Source organism: Metopolophium dirhodum, chromosome 3 (assembly GCF_019925205.1).
Source record: "Metopolophium dirhodum isolate CAU chromosome 3, ASM1992520v1, whole genome shotgun sequence".
Lineage (NCBI taxonomy): Eukaryota > Metazoa > Arthropoda > Insecta > Hemiptera > Aphididae > Metopolophium > Metopolophium dirhodum.
Genome location: NC_083562.1, coordinates 1,779,221 through 1,794,337, shown reverse-complemented (window position 1 = coordinate 1,794,337; position 15,117 = coordinate 1,779,221). Strand labels below are relative to the sequence as shown.

The 15,117-nt window shown below is 29.5% G+C and overlaps 1 pseudogene; it reads right to left on the bottom strand.

Annotated features, from left to right (window-relative positions):
- The window catches only part of LOC132941754 (lachesin-like), a 241,880-nt pseudogene that overhangs the window by 1,442 nt on the left and 225,321 nt on the right, over positions 1-15,117 (bottom strand).

Below are 15,117 nucleotides of genomic sequence, written 5' to 3'. Positions count from 1 at the left end.
GTGGTGAATGTCTGCAGTTATTGTATACGGTGTATTCAAAAACTCGTTATGTTCGACGGTATCGCGAGGCTTATACGCGAACCTTTGAAATGTGAAGGTAATAATATATAATAATAATATTAAAATACACGGCGACAACCACGGCCTGCGCCAATCCGCCACGTTGTATTATTATAGGTATAATAATATACATTCCTATATGTACACTGCAGAGACGGGTTGATGGTTATAATATATTATTATATATACGACGACGAAGAAGAAGATTTCTGAATTCTGGCACAGCGGCGGCGTCGACGCGTGCGGAAAGAAAAACGAACGTCAATCGCGTTCAACAATCTTCCTATGTGTCTAAAACCGTTTTACCTTATCTTCGATATATCTCGAGACGTGACGGCCCGGACTACACACCTAGCTGTATAATATGTAAATGCGAATCCGTTCGAGTGTGGAATGTATTTCATATTTATATTCTTTCCCGTGGCAACGCGTTAAACGCTTTCTATATATAAGAATAATAATAATATGACGATATAATATATAGGTATGTATGCCACCAAGGAGGAGGTTATTATTTTTTATCCTAAATCGGCTGCATCAGTCGTATCGTGGCTGGTAGGTACCACCTCGCGGGTTTCGGTTTTTTGTTTTACCGACGCAGCTGATTTAAACCTTTTTTTTTTCGTAACTATACTGTATAGTTATACATAACAGAATAACCCGCACACCTGTTTTGATTTTGCTCTGCAGCACAGTCGCGGCAATTACTATATAGTCGCTCTCGTCGTTGTCGATCTCATATTATAGATATTGTAGACAATACTTGAATATAACAAATGTACCTGCAGCCATGGGGTACACGTTAAAATACGAAAGTCTTATATGAGAAATCGTCTACGCCCTGCAAGATGTATTATACGCTGTCGGATCAAAGCGGTCTGCAGCCTGCAGGTACCTCCTATAATCTATATCATCTTTCGGCGTTTAAAAAAAAAGAATAAATAAATAAGAATGTATACGCAATAATATTAATAATATAATAATAACCGCACAATGCCTTCAACAATTTTGTGTGACAACATTAATGGTTGAAATACGCGATCCCCACAATTTTTGTCAAACGGCATTCGGAAGACCCTGCAGGTTATGACGCATACTGTTAGAAATTGTGCTAAATTCAATTTTAAATACTAGGCACGATAAAATAAAGTATTATCATTTTTATATTATTGCCAATAGATGTATCAGTGATGACACAGTATGATATTCTGGGAACTAGCTTACTTAAAACAAAAACCAATGTTGTAAATTTAGCTGTTCTTTTGAATGTGTTCACATATTCAATTGACGAACATTCGTATAATTAATACTTAAGGTCAGAAGCTGATAATATAAATATAAGCTCTGAGATACCCACAATTTAGACAGAAACTTATTTTGGGCGTGTTCTAGATTTTCATGTGGTTGTTGAGGGGATCATGGGGGGGGGAGGGATGGATGATCATAAGTCAGAAAGTGGTCCACACCCCAGGAGTTTACGGTAAATAAGAATCATTTAACCAAAAGATTTGAATGATATACTTACTATCAAGGTAATGAGTGTCCAGTTAATACTTTTAAAAGTAAACACGAGAATATTCTCGAAAAATAACAACGATCTCGGGAATATATTTTTTAGATTATTTGATGTGGTTTCAAGCAATTACATTTTTACTATTTCTTATCGTTATTATTATTATTTAAGTTTATTAAATACAGCATACATATTTAATTTCTTATTTGGAAGCAGAACATTTTTCGAAAATGTCGATGTATAAAACATAATATAATTTTTAAATACTTGTAAAACTAACTAACTATTCTTTCAAAATTCGATTTGGTGCCGTGTGAGAAGACAATTTCAGTCTTGAGCGAAATGTGGCACTCGCCCGTGGCTGAAATAGCTCACTTCCTGCCTTTGCCAAACAATATAAAAGTACAAAATAATTTACAACATCTACACAATATCTCGCAATATTTATATTTTATGGTTTGCACAACAAATTCTAGACGACGCTTATTTTCTTTGGTTCATGTCTATTAAGTTATATTTACATTTAATTCCTTATTATATCTACTACTGAATTACAGTGGAAAACATAGGGTAACTACGGTAATTGGTGGGGAGGTAACGTAAATATTCGAGATTTCAATCGCCAATTACCGGAAGACTACTGCTCAACGATGGACAACGGTGCTGTTATTATTTAAACTCGCTACTCGTATAATATTCTTCGAGTATTGTGATGACGATAATAATAATAACAATCATCCGGAAAGGAAATTTATCTAACAAGTTGCAGCGGAGAAACCGTTCAACGGGTATAGTATATGCAGCTTAGTGTGTGTGTGTGTGGCAAGTTTTACGGCGGAATTTTCTCTCGTTCTTGTCGTTTTTCCTCTCTCCGAAATGAGGTATCGTGAAACAAATGGCGTCGGAATATAAAAACAGAAAAACCTCGGAATAACAACCCTTTTTAGAGGGTTACTGCTCGTTTATAACTCTGGACGTGGTCGGTCCCCGTACATACGCACGCAATAATATTATGTGATGTTGCACAGCGACAGACTACGCCATCGCGATTTTTATGAAGTACCGCAGAGTTATTTCGCGCCCTCTTCTATAGTGAGTTTATTTTTCTCGAGGCCGTAAACTGATTTCATTTGGTCGTAATTCGTTCTGTCGAGAATCTAACGCAGTAAAATATCACTTTTATTTATCTTTGTACGTTTTGAATATTCAAATTGTGTTCTATAACATAAAAATTGGTATACCTAACCCAAACCGACCTATATAAACGCATAATAATAATATGTCATACACTATTTTATAGTGACTGTAAAACAAATTGTTAAACGTACAAGCGGCGTATTAGTATAAAATATCAGAAAATGTCTGGCGCGAAGAAACCACGAAATGCTTCTCAAATTTGGGGACAACCTATAGCTACTTAATAATATGCAGATACAACATAAAAATTAGAAACATAATTTCTTTCCTATTTATTATGATGTACACTGCAATTTTAGTTCCCTAACCTCGGGAAGGACACCATGTGGCTTGTATGGGTATTTTTTTAAAAGAATTATTTTTATTCACGACTATGATCTCGCATTTACGTACGTTTCTCCAGCCCCCCTCCCCCCATATCGAATTTCAAACATTTTTTTGGTTAAATATTTAGCGTGCGATTAGCGTGAATTGGCGTGACCCATTTCGAAACCGTAAAGCCAAAGCCCCAAGAACCGTGGGCTTTTCCCCTTTATTGCCATTGCGTGAAAATGTAATCTATATAAATTGTGGTCGATATGATAATTTATCATAGATTTACCTGATAATGTTATTATAATTTAAATAAATTTATTTTGGCGATGTGTGGGTGTGTGGCTACGGAACTAGCTGCTATTAACAATGGTAGTATTTTCAATTGTTCGATAAAAAACGATTTTTTAACGAACGATAATAATAAACTATGTCTATATATAAAGACTATGTAACTATATCACCACAATTTATTGTATAACAATAACAGTGATAAAATAACAATATTTTGTAGAGACGGCTTTTAACTTTGCGGAATTTCTGAACTCTGCAGAAGATAGTTGTTTCAACAAAACTAAAATATTTTACTCGTCAAGGTGTCATTAAATCCACATTTATTATCTTGGTTGGTTTGAACCAAACACTATTTTTGTCTTTTGAATTATCTGCTGGTCGATGAAACAATTATAATTGTATTGTATCAACCAATTATTAGGTTTGTTGGTTATTACTGAAATAATTTTTGTTAATATAATAATAATTTTTCTTTCCGCACACGGAAATTAGTCTCGTAAAAAGGAAATTCCCTTAGGAGTATACGAACAGTTATTCTTACCCAAAAATTACATCGGGCTGTTGTTATAATTCAAAGGGGCATTGGTATCAATAACACGGTGCAGCTGAAAACACACCAGTAGAATTTTAATGAATTTTCTACGCAACATGTTTTCTAACTAACCTATATTTTATGCTCGGTTCCCAAAGACGTTTCGTGTTTATTTGTGTACATATTAAATGGAACTACTGTTTATGAAATTAGTTTTAATTTGGAAAAGGCCAAAGGGTACCTAACTAAAATAAATTCTCGAAAAAAAATGTGTAAAATGTGCACCGTTCAGCTATATTGTGCCAAATAACATTTTAACGCATCGAATCGACAAAACTATGCTGAATAATAGTTGTACAGACGACATCCTACAGGTGGAATTGATCGGAAAACGTTTTCATATTATGTATAACAGTTTCGGACTAGTATTATAATGTAGTCGTTTCGGATCGTAATTCGATTGTATGCGTTTGCCTTTTAATGAATTATTATATTTTCGTATCGTGGTGATGCATGCTGACACTTGTTAAACTGTAACTGTCATGATAATACTATAATGGTATATTTACGAGGTATAGTATACTATTGTAGTTTATTTTGTAAACAGTACAGATCCTACTGTTATATTATGTGCCGTGTCATTACAACAGTAGCATAGTGTAGCCTGGCATTTAATTAGTGCATTCAAAAGTGTAAAAGTGCAATTATTTTATTTTAATGTTTTGTAGCTATGTTAAGTATTATACTAACAATAATTTAATTTAATTTAGTTACCAGTTAGGTGTTTATAATATAATAATCAACATGTGTCACCGGTAATGCTCGAAAAATTGTGGGCTATTATACACGACAACAGTTGCATGAGTGTCGATCTGGCCAATCACGATTGGGTAATCATTTTCAATGGGCCCCAGCGCATCAACGCCTCAAACTTAAAAAAATCTACCTAACCTAAACTAACTCAATCTTTCAAAAAAATTATTTTATTTTTGTTTGAAAAGTTCTTCATTATTAATTAAATATATTTTAAAAATAATTATAAAAAAAAACCCATAATCATCAACATTTTTTTGTTGCAATTGTACATATAAAATGAATTGTAATTTTCCTGCTATTATTGTAAAACAATTAATAAACTAATAACGTAAATTAAATAAATATTAGTAGTAAGGATAAGATTAGTAAAAAAATATTTTAGTTTCACAATTCACTATAATATGTACCTTTTTACAATTAATTATTTTTCTTTTTTTTACATATTACTTTATATAATAAACTTATAATAATGTATCAGATAAAGAGAATTGAAAAAAAATTATACGATGATAATATTCATAATTTTTAGTTATAGAAGATTATCTTTAAAAATTAAATCGTAAATGATGCAGACATTTTCTCATTAAAAAAAAACACAAATTTGTACGTCCTTATGCTCCTATCTATGTTACAAGATATGTCGATAATTATAAAATAAAGTCGAATACTCGAATGTATTAACATTTTTCATTAAGTGAAAAGTGCAACTCAGCTACTGTTAACGTGCTTAGGAGGTGGCTTCACAAAACTATAAAAGTAATAATAATTAAAAAAATTACTTGTTTCCGTATTAAATACAAATTCAGAGACAAATTAAATTAAAATAATTTAGGAGTCCACCATTTAGTTTGTTAATGTAATTATATTAAATGTATAATAATAGTCATCAATATTTATACCTTAAATAATTATATTTAAATTCACAGATGCATACATTTTTAGGAGTAGCGTAGAAACTTGAAGAAACGTAACGATAAGTTTGGTTTGGATGTGGTTCAAAAAAAATTTCCGGGAGATTTTAATAATTTTTTAGGTATTTGTTAAATTATTTTTGTTGTTCTAAACATTTTAGGAAATCACTAGGGATCAAAAGAGTTTTATTACAATTTTAAGTTTTTAAATGTATTTTGCTGATTTCAGTTTTTTAAATTAATGTATAAACTAGGTAGGTTACCTATAACAATTTAATTTTTGCAAATTAAAATTTTGCTTATGGTGCGTAAATGATATTAATGAAGTTACAGCCAGCTTAGCTGTTCAGCTCTATAATGTGGTGCCTTCTTAAAATGAGTACTGTCTTTTAGAATATTATTATTTAGTTATTTGTATTTTGTTTCTCGTTTTGTATAATTTTTATAAATTTCTTTATATAATTAAGGCAATATGGAATTATGGTGTTTAACTTTCAATCGATCACGTGGGGGGTGAATAATTTCCTAGGAATTATAAAAATAAATGCTCATATAACTGTCCAAAATAAAATACTTGTCTTACCTATGTTATATCTACGGGCTTTATATTATTCATCAAACTCTATCAGACATTATAAAATAGTTGAATAGCGGCAGTGTGCTTTTTTCAGCCATAAAAATCGTTTATTGTGTGATTGGAATAAATTTACCCCATGGGCCACGTGACTACACAGTATTTTATTTTATTTTTTATCTAATACTTAGTAGGTAAGTACCTATGTGTTTTGTAAATCAACATAAGTGTCACTGGTGGGGGGAAAAGTGGCTTCCTTAATCATGTAAATTGACAGATAAAATATTCTTATTGTGTATTATATTATATTTATATGTATGGATAAAAAAATGATATGTGTGATGAATGATGATGGTTTATATTTAATTAAATAATAATAATAGGTATGTATAGTTTAATCTTTTTTTAATTACCTAATAATACAATTATTTATGTATACAATTATGATAAACTGGATTACATGAATTATGGTCCTGCAGAATACGTTTTTCTGTTTTCTCAGAATTATGACAAAATAATTGCATGCTTGGTTTTAGATTCTGAGTGAAACGATGAATGTATTGATTTTACAATGATGTGTGTTTTTTTTTTTATTTTTTTTTTTTTTTATTTTTTTTTTTATTTTTTTATTTTTGTGTCTGTGTACACGATAAGTAGTCGAAATAATGCTTCGATTTTCGACTTCAGTATCTTGTTCGATGGGAAAGTGAATATCGTTGGTGCATTGGGGAGGTCAAAATTTTAATTTCCCAGTAGTTTTCAAAAGCGATGTGAAAAACAAAAGAAAAATTAAGGAAAAACGGGAATTTTTACGCAAAATCGATTTTTAACAAAATCGATTTTGGTTATTGGTGTAACTCTAAAACAAATGACCGTAGATGCATGAAATTTTCACTGGTTGTTTATATTTGCATTTTCTATACACAATAAAATTTACAAAATATTTTGACTCTTTTTGAGCTGTTTACGGCCATTGTCAGTTTTCAATTTTTTTAGTTTTTTTTTCTATAAATATCAATAAAATTTTATCTGTTGAGTAAAAAAGCTTGAAAATTTAATAGAAGGCTCCTAGGTTATTGTTTCAAAGGCAGATGAAAAAAATTAAAAATCCTTAGTCACAGTTTTTAATTATAAGCATTTAAAGTTCAAATTTTGACAAAATACGGAAAAATCACGAAAAATAGCAAATTATTTTGAGTTGAAATTCATAAAAATTTTTCTTTTTAAATCTAAGATTTGAAAATGTAATATAAGATTACTCATAAGTTTGTCTACCTTTATCAAAAAAAAAATGTCTAGAAGAAACTTAAATTAAATTTTTATGAGCGTCTGAAATTTATATTTTTACAACATTTGATATTTACTCGATTTCTCATGTAACAATTTTCTTATTTTATTGTAATTAAAAAACAAATGACTGTAGATACTTGAAAATTTCACTGAATGTTCATATTAGCATTTTCTATACACCATAAAATGTTGAAAATATTTTGACTCTTTTTGAGCTGTTTACGGACATTGTCAGTTTTCAATTTTTTTAGTTTTTTTTTCTATAAATAACAATAAATTTTTATTTGTTGGGTAAAAAAGCGTGAAAATTTAATATAAGGCTCCTGATATATCGTTCTAATAGCAGTTGAAAAATATTAAAAATACATAGGCACAATTTTTTTTTATAAGCATTTAAAGTTCAAATTTTGACAACATTTATCAAATTTATAATTTATTAATTATTTTGTGGTTAAAAATGTATAAAATGTTTAACTTTTATGGCTAAGGATTTAAAATTTAAAACAAGGCTCCACGTAAATAGGTTATATATAAATTACTTTATTCACAATAATATCATCAAATATACTTGGTAATATCATAGGCTGACTGACCGTTTTCGCTCAGAATCGTTTTTCTTATACAATGATATTATATCATTGAATTCAAATTTAACACCATCCATTACAGTGACCCACTTGTAACCTACTGTACAGCAGAGCGACATCCACTTATCCACCTTTTTTTTGTTTGGTTTTTAATTTTATTATTTTTTGTGGATTATGAATTCTCGTGTATTTTTTTCTTTTAGAAGTGGTATTTAAAAAATATAAATTGTTGATGGATATTATTTGTGAAAAGTAAAATTTTGCTGTTGAAATGACAAAAGAAAAAAATGATTGCTCATAATTATTTTTCACAATAATTTAGATAACCTGTAGGTAATTAAAAAATATGAAACGTGGAGCAATCAACGACTGATGTTTAAAATGGCTAATATTTGACTTTCTTTTTAAAATGTCTGTATAAATATTAAATACTATAGTATTATATTATTTAGTATGTCGCTATCATAATATGATATGCGCATATGTACATATATCATGTGCATTATTATTCACCAGTTCAGAAAAATAACCATACATTTATATAAACTATTAAAATACACAATGCTGTGACCGTGACCACTTACCATACACCCTTAGAGTGCCTTCAGAGTTTCCAATGGAGTTAGTTGATATGCAATTGTAGGTTCCTACATCTGTTTGGTCGAACATCTTGATAACAATATAGTAGGCGGCCTTGTAGCCGGATATTGTTTCTCGAAGGATGTGCTTGGGCCTGTGGACAAAAAAAATTTTAATTTAAAGTCCACCATATTATACGGTGACACATGACGTTCAGTATGCCTAAGACTTCTCAAGTTATTATAACATAATGGAATGTACAATTTCGAGCAAATTAAAATAGAACGGACAATTTTTGTTGTTTCAAGCATAATGATACAATAGTTTCATATAAGGTACCTGGTATATAATATTCGTATACCATATGATTGTGAACTGAATAACCACGAAATTTGTTGTATTAACGTTTATCGGTACCTATTATTATTGCGTAACTTAATTATCTAGGGCAAAGAACAAATACAAAATATACCTAATTATATATATTATTTATATTACAACGAGATTGTTTTTTTTTTAAAGAAGAAGACGTTGTTAGAAACCTAAAAAATCAATATGAAACGCGATGTTTTAAATTTTTGAGAAAATTAAATGTGGAGGGTCAGTTTACCTTAACCATAGTTTGCTATTAAAGATTAATAAAAATAAAAAATGCAACTACTTTTGAAATTTTATTTCTTATGTTTCCATGTTTTCTAGATTGATTACTTATGAGAGGTCGGAGAACATAAAAAGAGGGCATAAAATACAATTTATGAATATTAAACCCCCACTCGTTCAATAAGTGTACATGTAGCTTCAAAGGAATATATTTTAAATACATCAGCAGGTAAACGGCCAACAATAATAGTCTTAACCATAATATTATATTATATTGTATTTGCTATTTTAAAGTATGTACTTATTTTAAGTTTACCAATATAATTTTTTTCTTATATAAATGGCTTAAATTATTATTAAATAAAGATTAAAAAAAGTAGGTCAGTGCATTTCGGTGGTTGATGTTTGTCCATCGTCCCTTCAGGCCTCGGACAGGATAGTGTAATTTTACTGTATTCGATTTGAATGCAATGATTGCATTCGATAAAAAACGATTCTGAGCGGACGAGGGAATCTTTTTTATTTAATTTTATTCGTTTCTATGGTGATAAACAAAGCATTTTAAGAACAGATTCAGAACGATTTATATAAATAGGTAATTTATATAATTATAATTATAATTTATAGTTAGGAAATATCAAAAAAATGAAAAAAAAAAAATTAAATTAAAAAAATTAAATGTCTATAAATAGCTCAAAAATGGCTAAAATTTTCCAAACTTTAAATCGTAAGGAACAAAATCCCAAATACAACAAAAAATATCTCTTGTTATTTTTCATTTGAAGCAATATTTCTTGTTATTTTTCATTTGAAGCAATATTTCTTGTTATTTTTCATTTGAAGCAATATTTCTGGTAGAAAACGTCGTCCATAATTATTTAATATTATAAAATCTTGAAATCGTACTTTTTTTCTTCTTTAACCGTTTTTATTTCGAGTAGCGTTTCGAAAATCGAAAAATGACCTCTCTAAAGTACCAGCCCAAGAACATTACCTTTCAGAAAAGACGCTATACTTGATACTTTTGAGCAAGTTTAGAGGGAGAAAAAGTGTTTACAGAATAAAAAAGAAAAAGAAATAAACATCACTGTAAAACCATTACATTCCTCGCTCCGCTTAGAATCTAAAAATTGTGCTCGTCAAAATTATTGTTTATTCTAATAAGTAATGTTACTGTTTATTAATAATTGCACCTTAAGTAATAATAATAAAAAAAGTCACAATTTATTTTTTTGAAAGAACGGTTTCAATAATTTCGTTTTTGATTTTGAATTTATTATATCATAAATCAATCGTTGTTTAAAGAGAATTTTAAAATATAGCTGAAAAAAATGTGTCAGTTTCTGAATATGATTCTAATATTGAGTTCTTAATTCCGAACAATCGTAAAAAGAATTTAAGCAGTTCTCCAACTACCTTATCACGCCGTAAGTTTTGCTATAACTTCTACGATAAATTGCGTACACATTTAGAGGCTAATAAATAGCCATAAATTTATCCAATAATGTACAAATATTTTATTACATGTTCCAATACCTTTACTTAGGATTTGATTTATTTCCAATGATTGTACTTTATGAAAAAAAGTAAAAATACTACTCCATAACTTTACGTGGTTGTTTTTTTTCTTATCAATTCTACCGAATGATATATATGAAGACATTTAAAATCCACCGGTTATTTTTATTTTGATGTATTTTTTGCGACAAGAACTTAGGGGCACTATAGAAAATCAATTGAAGTACCGAACTGCCGTAAATAAGTCATCTAAAAATGTCCTTTCTTACCTTTTTTTCCAAAAGGATTACAGATACGAATTTTAAGTACAATAACCATGTAGGTTGCACGTGAACAATTCAATGAAATATTAATTTCAAAACTCAATTCTATAAATAAAAATTGTTTGATCATTATAATAATAATATTATTATGTTATTAAGGTGCCTATATTAATTGGACAAATATTAAATAGTTAGCAGTTGTTATTTAAAAAGGAAAGTTTTTTTTAAAGTTTTAACCCATTTAATGTTTTGATTTTTAAATTATTATGTTATTACTGAATTTTTGTGAGATAGGTGAGGTAATACATAATTAATTATTTTTAAATTAAAATATTCAATTATATAATACTATTGTAGTTACTAGAGTTCCGGTAATCTTCGCGCACGGGATAATGAAGCATTGATAATTTATTAAAATTTTTTTACATAAGCCTACTGTAGGTACGTAATTTTTGGTGTATACATATTGTTTATTTTTTGTTTTTTAACTAATAATCTTACAAAAATTATGTTGATGTTTATCTTTGAAAACTTTTTTTTTGGGTAGATTGAGTCATAAAAAGTTTGTTTTAGTGATCAGAAATATACTGTGAATGGTATTTAGTAAAAGGAATTTTTTGTTTTCTTAATGGTTCAGAAATGTAACACTACCCCAACAACTGTCAAAGAATGTTAGCAACCACGGTTTTGATAGCACTTTGGTAACAGTTGTTTTTCGGCCATGACTAATTCATTATTGCTTTTAAAATAAATATCAAAACCACACCGTGTCGACTTCTGAGACAATCGAAGTGACACGAGTGTTCTTACTGCTTAACACTAGGTCACTAGTATGTATAACTAGTGTTACTACTTAACACTATAGGTTACTGGAATGTAACTACTGTTACTGCTTAACACTAGTGTTCTGTGTCTTGTATGCATGTGGTTAAATGCAGTATATGGTTGTATGAAGTATGAAGACTTCACTAGTATAAAAAAGGTTCAATGTACAGCACTCGTAGACCAATCTCGAAAAATCCATCCAATACAGACGATGGCGTGTTTAATGATATTTACTACTCTCTCGAAATGTATTTAAGTTCAGACTGATGACATTCTCAGAGATCGTCACAAATGCAGTAACAATAATATTACAGTCAATAATGCGCACACAATTTACTTGTACAGTATTGTTATATTTGCTTTGCATGTATTTCTATTTTTAATCAGGTATGAGATGATACACGTAAATGACACGTGTCTAGATTTTTAACATTCGCAAAAAACAATTACGCCATCAGACCAAAGAAAAAAGAAATTGCTTTTGGCGGCGTATGAAGCGTTTTCAAAATTAAAAAGTATAATTAAGTTACGACTTGTTTTTTCCGGTACGAATTTCGTACGACATAACTTATTTTGGGGCGCTCTATAATAATTCATTTTTATTCAGTTACGACCTCGTAGCTTACCCTATACACACGCGTGCCATTGATATTAATATGTTAGCGGGTATAACCGAATTTAAATTTGGAAAGAAGGCAATTGCCATTTATTATATCGGTCACTATACCTGTCCTCCACGCGTCAGTTACACACCGAGAGTGTGGATATAATCATACAATATGTACGTGTGCGAGGGTTATTAGTTTATTACTTATTTAAAATGTAAACAGAAGTGTTTCGATTGTGTTAATTATTATTATTATTACCATTGTTATTCAAAAGCAGTTCGATGACGGATGTTATTCATTCTGTTTAAAATTGTTCATGGTCCGATCACGCATTTCCTCCCACGTACCTTTAAATCTGAAAACGCTCTGAGGGTCGATGGGGTTATATTATGATAAGAACTTTACTATCTAGGCATCATGAACCCATTATACTTTGGAATTACTGTTTTGTGCACGTTACCGTGACGTTGACTTGGTTCAAATGTGAAGTTAACATTAAGTGTTTTAGGTATATTTTTTTCCTCAAAAACCAAAAAGGCCTAGGAAGTAAGATTATAAGTATGCGTTGGATCAGTTTCGATTCTATTTTTTTTTTATTATACTTTATGTAATTGAAATAAAACAAATTTCTTGTGCGAATTAAACTAAAATTAAAAATCTAAAGTAGGTATACAAAAATGTAAAAGCAACAAACATTGATACAAATATATTGTACATGGACAGTGTGAATATATTTGAAAACACACGATGCCAATTTATTTTTGTTTTTTAAATTTGTTCCATGGAAAAATATGTATACTACCATTACCACTAAAAATAATTTAATTTAAATTTTTTGAGATTGACGTCAAAATTCAATTAATTTAATTCAATATTGATAATCTCGATGAAAAACCACATTTTCAAAGTTAATTTTTATACAATATAACGTTCCAACGGTTTTAGAACTATACAATTTAGTGTAGGTAGTTTTACTGTTTGAAAATTTTATTTTATCAAGAGGAGTTTTTACCACTGCTATTTTATTTGTACTAGGTTATTTTAAGTACGGTATAATTGATTGAGTGTCGGAGTCGAGTTTTTAAAAATCCAATAACCACAATGTATTATATTTTATTACTTTCACTTCATAAATACACTGATATTAAAGAATTGATCACAGTAATTTGACGTTAAGTGGATATTCATAAGGTATAAATATTTATTTTGAAATAGAAATTACCGCGGTTGCCGTGTTGTACCTACAATCAGTATACTATAAAAGTTAAGGTTAATTTATGAAAGGGATATACTTAGCTGTAAGATTTTAATATTTCATTATGAAGAGGTCGATGTTTACAATATAAATACCTATGGGTACCTATTGGACAAAATGACTTGTGTTTAAGTCCTTAGTATTATTACTTATAATTATTAAGTTATTTGAGAATGCAAACGTTTTTAAAATGCTGACATCCAAAAGTCATGAATAGACGTCCTATTTAGTTTTAAATATACGGCTTACTTACATTTTACCAAGTCTTATATGTTTATGAAAATAGTCGTTACTCGTTTTTTTACGATTTGTTAAAAAAATTGTGTTTGCAACTAAAATTGAAATGCTTTATAATAATCGTTTTCTGTAAGTATTTTTTTATTCATCAAGTATTTATACAAACATACTTCACAATATCTTTATAATTAAAAATGTTAATATTTACAATAAAAACGTAAGGATAGGTACCATCTTTAGAAATAAAAATATGAAAATGAAACATTATATGCGCAAAAAAACATTTAGATAATATGTAGGTTTTAAAAACATAAAAAATGAGTTAGATTTATAAAATAAAACCGAGATAATTACTGAAGTAAGCTTAATGATACTTATTTACTATATGATTATAAATTATATAAATAGTATTTTAGATTACTATTATGTTATATGCTTAAGTAATCAGAGCCATCGCGTGTTGAATATTTGACTCAAACTCGTACACAGTGATAATATAAAATATGTTAACCACCTTTGCAGCTATGTAAGCAGATAACCGTTAAATCGGCGTGATAAGCGAATTAGTAGGATTGCGTAGTGTATTGACGGAATTAACGGTTCAATAAATAAACACAGATTACACTATTTTATTTGGCATTTTTTGTGCTGGTATTATTATATGTTATTATTTATTTCCTAGTTTGAAAAACGTTACTATAATCCCCGAGGTTTAGAATAACAGTCATTTTTATGTTTATTTAATGAAAATAAATAACCACAAATTAGTTTTTCACGGGCTGGACAATCCGGTATACGATTGTACTACAAAAACCACGACGGTAATTAAAATCAAAATCAGATACGCGCACTCACACGAAAGATCGCTCGTAGTAATGTTTATCGCAAGAGGGGGGGAGGGGGGTGTAATGGCAGCTATCGCTTGTGTAGATAATGACTGAGTGGCGAGTGCACACATTGTTAGACATTTACGAAATCTGTGGACACTCGTCATCGTTGTGCTCTAGTCGTCTGTTCGGCCAAATATAAGCCCCCACACGAATAACATTTTCCCCCGAAAGTCAAAGATATACTGTAATCTCCTATACATGGACATTTTTACCTGAAAAAAAATAGCGTAATATTCTACACTCCGACATTTTATTT